Source organism: Neovison vison, chromosome 4 (assembly GCF_020171115.1).
Source record: "Neovison vison isolate M4711 chromosome 4, ASM_NN_V1, whole genome shotgun sequence".
NCBI classification, from domain to species: Eukaryota; Metazoa; Chordata; class Mammalia; order Carnivora; family Mustelidae; genus Neogale; species Neogale vison.
Genome location: NC_058094.1, coordinates 36,264,554 through 36,279,104, shown reverse-complemented (window position 1 = coordinate 36,279,104; position 14,551 = coordinate 36,264,554). Strand labels below are relative to the sequence as shown.

General features: G+C 45.6%; 1 long non-coding RNA gene across 1 annotated transcript in view; it reads right to left on the bottom strand.

Moving 5' to 3' along the window:
• The window catches only part of LOC122905538, a 72,082-nt gene that overhangs the window by 28,827 nt on the left and 28,704 nt on the right, over nucleotides 1-14,551 (bottom strand). Inside the window, exon 2 of the long non-coding RNA XR_006384348.1 lies at nucleotides 3,141-3,236. This is a non-coding gene — a long non-coding RNA (uncharacterized LOC122905538). The remainder of the gene's footprint in view (nucleotides 1-3,140; nucleotides 3,237-14,551) is intronic.

Below are 14,551 nucleotides of genomic sequence, written 5' to 3'. Positions count from 1 at the left end.
GTGGTTGGTTTGTTTACAAGATGTGAGGGAATGAAAACATTTGCTGGGACAATCATGCCTTCCCCTCTATTCTCCACCAAAGAGAGAGAGGAGAAAAAAAAAAAAACAAAACCCTTCAAGAAAAATGAGATTTGCTCCTCCCTTCCTGCTCGTCCCACTACCAGTCACTACTGCCACCGCTTTCTCTCCTGCCCTGCTCTCCTCCTCGTGCCAACGGACTCTGCTCAGTCAGACTCAGTCAGCCAGCCAGTCAGGTGGTCAGTCAACAAACATATACACCTGGCATCAGTGTCTGTGGGTGGAAGCTATTCAACACGCAGATTATAGTTTTCATTCAGTCTAAGGAAGAGTGAATTCTCTCCTAAAAGGAGTCCACGCTCCATCAGAGAAAATGTCTGACTGTTTGAGCCAGCAACAGCCAGCCACGATGCTTCTGGAGGGTTCTTACATCATGCAGGGCTTGGCTAAGATGACATCCAAGATGTCCCCCAGGGCTGACATCCCATGATTTTGTTGTGATCATTTTTCATGGAGTTGAATAGACACCAAAGAAAAGACCGTGGTCCCTGAATGGGATCCCTCCCCACCCCCACAACCTTCGCCTCCAAAGTGATCAATCCCAGCACAGTAAATGTTCGCACTGATTTCAGCCTTCTTTCTAGTATTTGATGACTTGAAAGCTGTCTAGACAGAGCTGAAGGGCTGAGGAAAAGGGCCACGTGAATTCTCCAGCGTGGAGACAGCAAGGGGAGGAGTCAGGACCTGTGATGATGCCCAGCGTGCTATGTTTAGCCTGGTCTATATTTACCCCCCAAAAAAGGCACGTGTTCTCCTCACTCAGAACCAAAGGTAACAATTGAAAATGAAGGACCAGATGAAAAGATAGGAAACTGAAGACAAGCAACTTTCCAACTGGAGATGGGGCAGCCTGTCCAAATCACACTGGGCTGAGCGAAGCAGGGCGATGCTTCTGGTCAACCTGATGGGCTCGCCCAGACACGTTTCTGGCGTTCCTGCTACGTGAGTCCACACTTCAGGGACCGGGGAATGAGGACCAGGCCTCCTCCCTGATCAAATGAACCTTCGGCTTGCTTGCCCTGAATCCCCCAGCCGTGCAGGAGGGCCCACAGCCCGGCCTGGGAGGCTGTCTTCCGGAGCCTTCCCTGCGACTGGTTACCGTTCTCATACAAAAGAATTCTTGCCTTAAATCTCGATGATTCACATGAGGAATAAGCTCTGACTTTAATAATCCTTCCAAAGACGAAGACATTCTCAGCAGAACCCATCCTCCTCTTGACGCTGTTCACGAATTAAGTATAAATCTGCCTCCCTTCCTTTCCGTCCCTGTCAGAGTGCTGTTCTATGAAACCGCTGTTAATCTGGGAGAATTGGCAATGGAAGTGTCTGTCAGAGAGACCGTTCTTACCATCAAGAGCTGCCTGTTGTAGGAGATGAGGTCATTTCTCCTGAAGCTTCTGGTATCCAAGGAGGAAAAGAACAACAAAACAAGGTCTGCTAATAAAGGTGTGAGAGTCTCTGGGTATTTTCTGTTGCTGAACAGACCTCAAGGAAGGTTACTTCTGGGCTGAAAGCAAACCTTTGTCAAGGATTTCATTTTAGAAGGTTCAAAAGACACCAGAGAGAGAGTGAGAACAAGAGACAGGATGAGGCATGCACAGAAAGAGAGGAAGAGATGAAGGGCAGGAGAAGGCAGGAGAGCCAGGCCTTGCTGAGATGTCACAGGAGAGAGTCATAGACAGAGGCTCCAGCGGTTTGATCACTGGAAAAATGTCTGTTAAGGGCTGAGGCAATGGAAGAGAGAAATTTCTGGATTTTTTTTTTTTTTTTAAAGATATGCCTTTGCTTCTGCTTCTTTGTTCACCTGGAAGGACCTTTTTTTCTATCCATCTCTAGGCCCTCTATTCTAAAGGGGGCTCAGTTAAAGCCCCCCCCCCAAAGACATCTTTGGTATCTCTTGTTATGTACCTAATTGCTTCATCTTTTGCAAGTCAATAGCAACTTTTTCCATTAAAACTTTTTTTATATATTTAGTCAGAGTAAAATACACATATTTTACCAACTTAGACATTTTTTTTAAGAGTACACTTCAAAAGCGTTAGGTGTTTTCACATTGTTGCGCAGTCTCCAGAACTTTTTTCTTTTTTTTTTTTTTCCAGAACTTTTTCATCTTGCAAAACTGAAACTCTATGCCCATTAAGCAACACCTCACCATTCTACCGGCAACCACCATCTACTTTCTGTCTTGATGAATCTAACTACTTTAGGCACCTCCTATAAGTGAAACCATACAGTACTTATCTTTTTGTAATTGGCATACTTCACTTACAATAATGTCCTCAAGTTATTACATAAATCAGAATTTTCTTCCTTTTTTTTTTTTTTTTTTAAAAAGTAGACTCCACACCAAGCATGGAGCCCAATGCAAGGCTTGAACTCATAACCCTGAGATTAAGACCTGAATTAAGGGGCGCCTGGGTGGCTCAGTGGGTTAAGCCGCTGCCTTTGGCTCGGGTCATGATCTCGGGGTCCTGGGATCGAGTCCCGCATCGGGCTCTCTGCTCAGCAGGGAGCCTGCTTCCTCCTCTCTCTCTGCCTGCCTCTCTGCCTACCTGTGATCTCTCTCTGTCAAATGAATAAATAAAATCTTTAAAAAAAAAAAAAAAAAAAAGACCTGAAGTGAAATCAAGAATTGGACATTCAACTGACTGAGCCACCCAGGCACTCTGGAATTTCCTTCCTTTTTTAGGAATACTAACTTGATTCTGTTTTTCAAAAGGGAATGTATAACATGCAGTCTTATTTTTAAGTGACATATGCACATTATATCTCTTCTATAGAATTTTAGATCTTTTGAGGACAGGGTCTGAGTCTCCACACAGTTGAGTCCCACTGTACCTATCGGCTCTGTGCTTGGCAGAGAATTTGGGCTAACTGAATGTTTGTTGAGAAGATCAAAGGACAAATGCTGACATATTGCCTTAGGTGGGCTCTTCTAGACCTCCTGGTTTCTCCATAACCACACCCCCCCAAAAGACTCAACAGTTGTTTAAACCAATCCACATTATCAAGTTGAGGTGAGCAGAAACGGATTGGCATCAGCCATTTTGAGATGATCTTACCCCACAGCCTTGAATCAGTCCTGTGTCTTCTCCTGGCTTGAGTCTTCTACTTCCTTCTGGGAGACATCTCCTTTGGGACAGGAAATTGTGTCCAATCTTAAAAGAACAGAAAGATGGCATAAGAAGGAGTAAGGAGAGCAGGGGATGGGTTCACATAAGAATAGAAGCTGATAATTAGATTGAGATTTTCCATCCTGTTTGCTCTCTCATTGTGTTATCACTTTTAATATGTATCTTCTGATAAAGATGGGGTGGTAACGGGGGACAGGGGGCTATGGAGGTCTTGTTATTACTCATACTAAACATTTTTTCCCACCCTTTGCCCCAGGTTGTCCCTATGGAAGACTGCTTTTTTGCAGCTCAGAAACAGTAAGAGAAGCCTTGCTACAATTCGATTTGGGAACTTGGGAGATCCAAATGCAACTTCATGTTTGGTCTATAATAGCTATTTTTTGAGTCACTTTAGTTAGCTTGTCTTATAGTCCTGCCTTTCCCTTTGTCTTTCCACAATCATTTGTAAGAGGAGATCATGGAACAAACATAGGCATTGAGTCAAGCTGTCTTGTGCTCTCCTGTTGGTATAACCTGGGGGAAGCCAACTCACGTCACTGAATCTGTTTCCTTATCTGTAAAGTCGGGAAAATACCCTCTACCTCTGCAGGCTTTCTTGATGATTCAATAATGTCATGGCTATTAGCTGCTCAGTCTGGCACATAGCCATTGGATGATAATACATGCAAATTTCCTTCCCTTTCCCTAAGTTGACCTGATGTCTCTCTACTCAAGCTGATTTGGCTCCATTTGGACCCTTGACTCCACAGAAGGCACATTTGCTGCCCTGGCTTTGTCTCTTCCTTAGCAGCCCATGACCCCCATGGAAAACCTATGGCAGTTCATCCTTTTGAGATGCCTGGACTCATCACAGAAGAGCATTTTGGTATGGGATAAGGCTCTGCTCAGGCCTAACAGAAACATGTTGGGAGACGGGATTTTCAAACTTATGAGAGAAGTCATAGATAGAAGAACAAACCACCACAGTTCAATTTATTTCCCAAATGACTTACTTCCATGGTAGGCAGAAGGCTGTGTGTTTGTACATTGCTTTTGGAGCTATAGGAGCATACCTACAGAAGACCCCCCCCTTTTTTTTTGACCCACATCTTTTTTATTAGCAAAGCCTAGTCCTAAGGGTCAGCAAATGGGTAGGTGCTCTCCCAGCCCAGAACAAGCAGAAATATGAAAGCAGTTTCTGTAGTAGTCTAATAGAGCTGGTGCCCTCATTGATCCAGAATGCCAAAACCAATAGCCTATTTTTTAGAATATATTTTATTTATATATTTGACAGAGAGCACAAGTAGGCAGAGAGGCAGGCAGGGGTGGGGGGAGGCAGGCTCCCTGCTGAGCAGAGAGCCCGAGTGGAACTCGATCCCAGGACCCTGGGATCATGACCTGAGATGAAGGCAGGGGCTTTAACCCACTGAGCCACCCAGGTGCCCCACAATAGCCCATTTTTGAGAAAAAGCACATGGAATGTATTTGAGTTACCTTCTTCCTTCTCATTTAAGTGTCATTGCATTTATCTTGAGCACCACAGAGCTGTCCTTAATCACTTCCCCCCATCAAACCCTTCTCTCAGACCTCAGAGAAGAAAACAACTACTTCGTACAAGGCAGCAGTTAACCAAGACTTCATGAAAGTACCATTTGAGTCTGCTCGCAAGATGGGTAGGATTGGAAAATGTAAAGATTTGGAAGCAGGCATTTCTGGCAGAAGGAATGGAAGCAATAAAACTTGTAGTGGTGGGGCACCTGGGTGGCTCAGTGGGTTAAAGCCTCTGCCTTCAGCTCAGGTCATGATCCCAGGGTCCTGGGATCAAGCCCCACATTGTGCTCTCTGCTCGGCAGGGAGCCTGCTTCCTCTTCTCTCTCTGCCTGACTCTCTGCCTACTTGTGATCTCTATCTGTCAAATAAATAAATAAAATCTTTTTTTAAAAATCGTAAAAAAAAAACTTGTAGTGGTATCACTGGAGAATTATTTGGAGAATAAAAGGAATAATAAAATGGGCAATGTTAAACAGTGTAGTAGGCATTCTCTAGGATGATTGTCAGTGAACTCTGCTTCCTGATCTTCATGCTCTATGTAACTCCTCCCCTTGAGTATGGATTGGATCTATTGACCTCGTGAATAGAATGAGGAGAATATATCTGGAGTGATGGGGTCCCCTTCTGAGATTAGATTATACAAAGACTGTGCCTTCTTTCTTGGGTACTTTCTCTCTTGCTGTTGTTCTTTCTTGGATCGCGTGCCCTGAAGAAAACCAGCTGCCGTGTCATGAGGCAGCCCTGTGTAGAGGACCACATGGTGAGGGACTGAGACCTTCCAACACCCATGTTGGTGAGCCCAGATGTGTCCCTTCTGCACAAGAGCCGAGCCTGTGGATGAGACCTCTTTGCCAATCGCTTGACTACAATCTCTCGAGAAGTTCTGAGGCAGAAGTGTCCAGCTAAACTGTGCCCAGATCCCTGACTCACAGAAGCCGTGGATAGTAAATGTTTGTTGTTTTAAGTCACGAAGTCTGAGGGTAATTTGCTATGCAGCAACAGATAACCAATACGACCACTCTAACATACTAGACATTGTGATAAGATATGTGACTTCCTATATCTGATGTCATTTAATCAACATTAGGTGGGTGTTCTTGTCCCAATTTTTCAGTTGAGAAAACCAAAGTTTAGACATCTGCCCAATCCCTTTACATCTCTAGTAAGTGCAGGAGCTGAGATTCAACACAGGTCGCATTCCTGGGCCTGGGCTTTTAACTTAGACACTTTATGTTCTATAATTTGGTTCATTCCTACCACCCCTGTCTCTCTGCTCCATGTCGCCTGAGGTCTGTTGGCAACTTAGTCCTCTTATCTAAGAAGAGCCTAAAAGGAAACTTGGGAGTTTCTCTTAAGATTTTTGAACCGAATCTCACTCTCTAAGCTCAGTTGTCCCTGCCAGGCTGTGCCATCTCCTCATCTCCATCTGCTCTGTGAGCAGTGGCCCGTGACCCCCAGACCTCAACCTCTTCTTCTTTATCTTCTAACCACTCCTCACCCTGGGTACCCCCTGTGGTTTGGGGAGTTAAGGTTTGTGGGGCTACCCTTGAGTGGAGTAATGACTCCCTTCCTGTTGCCCTGTGTTGGAGGTTGTTTCCTGGGAGACCATATCATATCCTCCAGGACCCGACAAATACAACTTTTCCACTTACTTCTATCACAGCGCCAGGAGAGCCCAGAGAGTCCTGCTCCAACTCCAGGAGATGGAGAACCCCAGTCCTGTGGGCCCTTTCCCAATCTCTGATAAAACAGGAGAATCTCAGACTTGCTCAGCTTCCACCACAGTTTCATGAGAAGTCAGCTTATTCCAGGGTATTCCTAGGAGATTTATACCTGACACTGCTTGTCAGTCACCTGTGATAGTCTCTCCTTGGGCCTTTGCAGGGAGGCGGGGGTACAGATGTGTGGGTGGCCACACGCTGGGCCCTGAGGGCCCCTGGTATTCCTTCTCATCACAGTATCTATTGCCAATTCAGTGAGATCTTGGACACATTGGCTGAGTCTCAAGAGGTCTAGAGATGAATGGTTATCTTTGGCTAATATTGAAAACAAACTAATCAAACAGAAACTTGAGAGTTAGAAATTACCTTTCATGACTGATAAGATGGTCTTCCCTGTTGAACTAATGCTACATTTGCTATACTGTGCATGTAAGCTCATAAGCTCAGAGGAAGTCACTGCTCAGAAAATTAGCTCCAACCCCCTGGACTTCATACCTCAGTTCCCTGTTAATCCTTGACAGAAATGAGCAGGGCGCTATGCTTCAGAAGAACTTACAATGGGTAACTAAGGTCCAAAGGCAACCTCTCCCTGGTGGCAAAACTGAGCTCTTGTCCCAGCTTGGCCACCCACTCTCCAGGTGATCCTGGGTGGTTCAACTCACCTCTGTGAACCTGTTTCCTTGTATGTTACACCAGGAGGGTGGGGCAGGCCTCCGCTGAGAACTCGAGGCTTGACTCTAGTTTTATGGGCTTTGGCATTGTTTCTAGGGCTGGCCTGTGAACAGGGCTCCCCCCCCACCTGTGTTTCTTCTGCCTCTGCTCATATGGGCTTCCCAGTCCTGCTGGTTCTTGGAATACTGGTTTGTCTGAAACAGGGTTTCACATAAAAGCATTCTGTGGGTCCAAGACTGAAGGCCTCTAGCTAGGTCCAGCCCCTGTTGAGGAACGGAACAATCTTCAGGCTTCCTGGATAATTCTTAACAAACCAGGAATTGCCTTTGAGAAACGTACTGCATGGTCTCCAAGCACCTGCGACAGCCCATTCCACACTTATTGGAAGGTGAAGAAGGGTGGGGGAACAGTGACTAACGAACAGCCTCTCCTTCGTTCCAAGAACGGGGCACCAGGCTGGAGACCCACAGAGCCCTGGGATGAGGCTCCATTTTATTGGAAAATCAGCAAATGCTAGAATAGAGACTTAAAGTCAAGTACATGACAGAGGAGACATTAATGAATCCAGAAATATTTATTAGAGTGAAAGGGTCCCCAACAGGTCCTCCGAGTTCGCTTTGAAGCAGTTTATCAAGCAGAGAAGTGAAATGATTTACCCAAAGTCATATAGTTAGAGAATGCATTTGATTCGCATTATGCATTCAGACACCTTTCTTTTATAAGAGGGACTCAGAACCCGTTTAAAAGAAGTTCAAGGACACATCAGCAGGAGGCAGTCAGTGGCTCTGCCTTCCCTCTTGTTTTCAAGTAGGACTTCCTTGCTTTTCCAAAGGATGTTCTTTGGCCTGTACACCAAACAGACCCACCCAATATCGAAGGGCCCTGTGTAAACACCCTTTCTTCTATCTTATCAAAATCCCTCCTACCTGGGTTTATCAGAGGTGACTCACTCCCTGGAGCCCTTTGCAGGGAGCTGGACTGGGATTGCAGGGCTGAGGGGTACCAGTTTCTCTACACGCTTGAGAAAAGGGCCTCTTAAACCTCCGGTCATCTCCATCTCCCCGAGCAGAAAGCCCCACCATCAGGATTTAGGGGAGTCTGGCCCCAGAATTCGTTCCTGCCCTTTCCCACAAGACCCTTGTGTGTTGGTGGCCTTTAGGGGCACGTTATCCTTAGAAATCAGACAACTGGGTGACATAGGAACCAGGCCTGGTGGTTGCAGGAAAGAAAGCAAACGCTCTGAAATGTGAGCCAAATGGTGGGGGCGGGGGGGGGCACTCAAGAAACACTTCTTTCATGCTGGAAGTGTTAGCTGCTCTTACCTTCAAGAAACACATTTTTGAGAGGAAGACAAGTGATCATTTGGTTTGAGGAGCCCAAGTCCCCAGTCATAGTAGTTTCACCATCATAGCCTGTGGTGCGAGGGGGGAACAAGAGGTCGGGAGAAATGTCACATTGGTTTCTGCCTCCCAGTCCGGGGAGGCGGGGGGCAGGTGTGGGAGGGGAGGGGGAGAGCTGCATCAGCTGTCTACCCAAGCTGTCCCTCCCTCTCTCTCTGTTGAGTGACAGTCATCTGCCAGACACTGTGCAAGAGGCAGGGAATCCAATGGGAGCAGAGACAAAGGCCTGGCCCTCCCCTCCGGGCCCTTCCAGTCGGGTGCGAGGGAGACACATCAAATCAAGGCATGGCAGCTGTGAGGAACGCTGCAAAGAAGAGCTTCGTGGGGGCCTCCGGGGGTGCAGTGACCGATCCATGAGGCTAATAGGGGTGTTCCCGAGGAAGTGATGTTTGGGTGGAGGATATCCAAAAGGGCATAAGCGGGGAGGGAGTGAGGGCAGGGCCCTGTGAGAAAGCTTCGGGGGAATGGAAGGTGGCCAGGGAGGCCCAGGGCAGAGGGTGGAGGGGACCAAGGTAGGAGTCAGGACTGGAGAGGATGGCTATGTCAGCCACTTTCAGAGTTGTATCTTTATGCTGGGGGTGACTGGAAGTCTGTCAAGGGACTGGAGAAGGGAGTAAACTTTGGGGGATACTGGATCTATATTTGGGCCCCCAGCCCCGTGCAAGCCGTGGGCCCAGAGGCCTCTTCACCCTCCCTGTCAAGCACTGCCAGTGGGTATGGGATCTCCAGGCTCAAGAACCAGGAAATGGTGGAGTTGGAGGCAGACAGGGACAGATGCCCGGAGAGTGGGCCCTCCGTATTCCCTTCCCAATCCCCGCCAAGTGAAGTTCAGGTCCCTCAGGCCTGCCTTCTCCAGATGCTGCTCACCACCCCTTCCCCCTTGGATCCCACTAAGCACCCCAGCCCGAGAGGGAGGCTTCCGTGTACCGCCCCTTCCCCGCTCACACCCCAGGCGCAGTGAGTCACCCACCTGCGTGGTGAGTCAGGGAAAGAGGTGAGAACGTGAATGCCGGGGAGGCTGGCAAGGCAGGTGGGCGCTTGGCAGGCAGGGGTGTGCTCCTGGGGGAGCAGCCCTGCCCCCAAGGCCCCCCCCACTCGCACCCTCCATGCCAAGTGAGCTTCGAGGAACCCTTCTGTCCCATCCCCTGCAGAAGGCTTCTTCCCAGTTCCCTCTCCCCCATGCCTGCCTCCCTCCACTGTGGGCAGACCGCCACCATCACCATGGTTACCGGGCTCCTGCTGCAGCTCTGGAGATCAGCAGGAGTCAGGGCTGGGGGAGGGTAGCTGGTCTCATTAGTCTTCCTATGAACTGGCTTCTTTTAAAATCAGCTCAAGGCTGCACACTGCAGATTCAAGGCCTGCTTACCTGAAAGGTTCACCTCAAACACACACAAGATGAGAACAACCGAATGGACCACATATCCTGCGGGACCTTATTTGTACCGCCAAAGGATGCCTTTTAATCACGGATGCATAAGAGTATGTCAGTCAGGACCGAGACCCAAGATGTAAGGGCCACTCACGGGGCCACCTGAGGTAGGCTTGTAAGGCTTTGATTATTGGAGGCAATCTGGGGCCAGACAGACCTGGATTCAAATCCTGACCCTGCCACTTATCAAAGGAATGAACTGGGACAAGCTTTTGAAACCGGTTGGGCCTCAGTTTCCTCTTATGTTGGGTGTAGATAATCACATTCACCTTGTAGGTTGTGGTGAGGGTTAAAGGTAATTTATGCAAAGTGTTTGGCACATCGTAGGTGTTAAAAATGGCCGTTGTTTGCTGCTGTTATTAGAGTTCTAAGCCCATGGAGAGGCGACACACGGGTCTGGTGATTTAAGGGTTACGCAAAAGGCAGGTTTCCCCAGTGACTTATATGGGCTGCAGAGACCATCAGTTTCAAGCCAGTGGGTAGAGCAATTTCCAGTCCGTCCTCAGAAGTCTCTTACATGTTGGGAGACATAATGTAACCCCAAATCACAATGTATCAAGATAGTAGAAAAGCGAAGGAATAATCAGGAAGGAGGAAAGTCCAAACTGAGTGCCTTGGGAGCAGGGTAGCAAACAACAAAGGGGACTAAGTTGCTAATGGCCCAGAGAACCAAGGCAATCCTGTAGAAGGGGATGGTGTGGGCCCTGAAAAGAGACATTGTTTTTATTGTATTTATAAGAGGCAGATAGACTTGCAGGTCCCAACCCCAGTCCCCTTCCTGCAGGGGACAGGAGAGTTATTTTCTAGAAAAACTCAATATGAGAGACTGTGCTACTGACTTCAGCTACAGAGGGAGGCTGGGGTTCCCTGAAAGTTTGCACTGTAAGTGAGCCCTTCTCCTTTGCCTCATCCTGTCCTCCTCCTAGCCTAAGATCAACAGGGGCAGAAGGGTGAAAGATTCTTTTCCGTAGGAACTGACCCAATCCAGGACAAAGACCAACACAAACTGACATTTAGAGGCTCCAGGCAAAAAAGCCATTGTTGATGTGATCACCCTAGAATAGATCCCATCCATGTACACAGAACTTCCATCAGCTCTTTAAGACCATAACCTTAAATCGGAGTGGCAGTTAACAATCACCAGAGAAGAAAATATCCAACAGGACAGAGAATAAAATAATCAAACAGGAAAGCAAAAGGATCTATGAAAGAAGCAGAAATGATGAATGAGCAGCAGAAACTGAAAATAAAGTGTATTTGATATCTTTGAAGGCATAAGAGAAAACCCTGCATCCCCAGGATATGAAGAAAAAGGGATACTCAAAGAAAGAAAGAGTTTTTGAAAATCAAATATATGAAGTGAAAATTTCAAAAATTCTGTATCAGCGTTGGATGATACAGTGACAGAAATTTCCCTGAAAGCAAACAAAGAGAAGAGGAATAGGAATAAAAAAGAAAATTAGAGGAGTAATTCAGGAGGTTCAACATGCAATAAGGAGTTTCAGAAGAAGAGAGAAAAATGATGATAAGGAAGTTATCAAAGAAATAATACAAAAAGATGCTCTAGAACTGAAGGACACAAATCTTGGCCAACATGCCCAGCACAGTAGCTGAAAATGGACCTAGACCAAGATACCCCATTGCGACACTAGAACTCTAGGGATAAAGAAAAAGTCTTAAGAGTTTTCAAAGAGAAAACTCAGAAGTTACATATAAAAGATCAAAAATTAGAATGGCATTGGATTTCTCAAAAGTAGCACTGGACGTTCGAAGACTTTGGAAAAATGCTTTCATTATCCCCAGGGAAAATTATTTGCAGCCTAGATTTCTATTCCTGGCCACACTACTGAAGAAGTATGAGGACAAAATAAAGGCATTTTCTAACATGTAAAATACAAAAAAGTTTACATTTGATATGCCCTTTCTTGGGAAGCCACCGGAGGATGCTCCATGATGAGGGCATAACCAAGAAAGAGGAAGAAGGCTTGGGATCCAAAAATGCATCGGGGCAAAGGGAATTTCCAAGATGGGGGTGAAGGAAAGTCCCAGAATAAATGCTATGGGACAGGCCTAGGAACCCACCAATTGGAGTTAGAAAAGAGCATTGAGGCTCCAAGAAGAATTTCTCTAGGAAATTCTGATGATTGAATCAGTTTGCAGAGTTACTGGGAATAGGGAAAGATGTAGATATTTAAGGAAAACAAAGCAAATGCAAGATATAAAGGAATTATTAACTCCAGAAGGAAGAAAGCACTGAGGAAAAAATAAAATAAAATCTCAACTCACTACTTGCTGAGGTAGCGAGCAATGTTTATTTTATATAATCATCATAATGAAAATACTGTGTGTGGATTGAACCAAAAACTGATAAACAATTATGTTGGAAGGCTAGAAAGCACAGGAAGGGGTGGGATGAATGATTTAAAATATTTGCTTACTCTAGTGGAAAATATTTAAAATAAGTGACTTGAGAGGGTATAGGCCTATCATCTAAAAATATGAATGCAAATACCAAAAAAGAAAAATAAAGCTGTGAGTGTTGTGAGTAGTTTTGCCTCTGGGAAAGAAAGAAAGATGAGATAGGAAGGAAGTCAAGGGACTTTCACAGATGGTATATTTTGATACAATAAAAATTAATTAAAAATCCAATAAAGGAAAAAAGGCTGGACCTATGTTGGTCAATGATGGCTTTACAAACACAAACCAAGGCTGCTTTTCAAATCCTTCAATGATAAAGTCAGCAAAAACAAAATGGCAGATACATGCATAGCATTACGAGAATTTCTGGAATTGGGACCATTATTCCCATTAATATGAAAACACCAACAGTAACAACTAACAAGAGTTTCCATAGGCTTTCAAGACATTTGCTACCATGTTATCCCATTCTTTCAAGGAAAACACAGGATTTAATGGAAGTCTTTAATTTAGTAAGTAGCAGAGGTGGGATGTAAAGCCAAGTCCTCTGTGATAGATTATATTTTCAAAGATGGACTAATCCCTCATGCTCTTCTTCCCCTTCTCCATCAAAAGATGGAGTCTTTTGGGTGCCTGGGTGACTCAGTGGGTTAAACCTCTGCCTTCAGCTCAGGTTATCATCTCAGGGTCCTGGGATTGAGTCCTGCATTGAGCTCTCTGCTCAGTGGAGAGCCTGCTTCCACCTCTGTCTCTGCCTACTTGTGATTTCTCTCTCTGTATCACATAAATAAATAAAGCCTTTAAAAAAAAAAAAAAGATGGAGTCTATTTCTCTACCCATTGAGTCTGGGCAGGTCTTGTGTCAGCTTTGACCAATATAACACTATGTGGGTGATTTTTGGTGACTTTCAAGACTTAGGTCATTAGAAGCCCTGCAGCATTTGCTTTGGTCTTTTGGGATATTCCCTCTGGCACACTCTCTCTTGGAAAGAAGCATTCTCTTGGGAGATGCCTAAGCCACATGTAAAAGCACTTTATTTTATTTTATTTTATTTTTTAAAATTTTTTAATTTTTTATAAACATATATTTTTATCCCCAGGGGTACAGGTCTGTGAGTCGCCAGGTTTACACACTTCACAGCACTCACCAAATGTCCTCCCTACCCTCCCCAATGTCCATAACCCCACACCCCTTCTCCCAACCCCCCTCCCCCAGCAACCCTCAGTTTGTTTTGTGAGATTAAGAGTCACTTATGGTTTGTCTCCCTCCCAATCCCATCTTGTTTCATTGATTCTTCTCCTACCCACTTAAGCCCCCATGTAGCATCACCACTTCCTCATATCAGGGAGATCGTATGATAGTTGTCTTTCTCCGCTTGACTTATTTCGCTAAGCATGATATGCTCTAGTTCCATCCATGTTGTCGCAAATGGCAAGATTTCATTTCTTTTGATGGCTGTATAGTATTCCATTGTGTATATATACCACATCTTCTTTATCCATTCATCTGTTGATGGACATCTAGGTTCTTTCCATAGTTTGGCTACTGTAGACATTGCTGCTATAAACATTTGGGTACATGTGCCTCTTCGGATCACTACGTTTGTATCTTCAGGGTAAATACCCAGTAGTGCAATTGCTGGGTCATAGGGCAGTTCAATTTTCAACATTTTGAGGAACCTCCATGCTGTTTTCCAGAGTGGCCGCACCAGCTTCCGTTCCCACCAACAGTTTAGGAGGGGCCCCCTTTCTCCGCATCCTCGCCAGCATCTGTCATTTCCTGACTTGTTAATTTTAGCCATTTTGATTGGTGTGAGGTGGTATCTCATTGTGGTTTTGATTTGTATTTCCCTGATGCCGAGTGATGTGGAGCACTTTTTCATGTTTCTGCTGGCCAACTGGATGTCTTCTTTGCAAAGATGTCTGTTCATGTCTTCTGCCCATTTCCTGATTGGATTATCTGTTCTTTGGGTGTTGAGTCTGCTAAGTTCTTTATAGATTTTGGACATTAGCCCTTTATCTGATATGTCATTTGCAAATATCTTCTCCCATTCTGTCAGTTGTCTTTTGGTTTTGTTAACTGTTTCCTTTGCTGTGCAAAAGCTTTTGATCTTGATGAAATCCCAATAGTTCATTTTTGCCCTTGCTTCCCTTGCCTTTGGCGATGTTC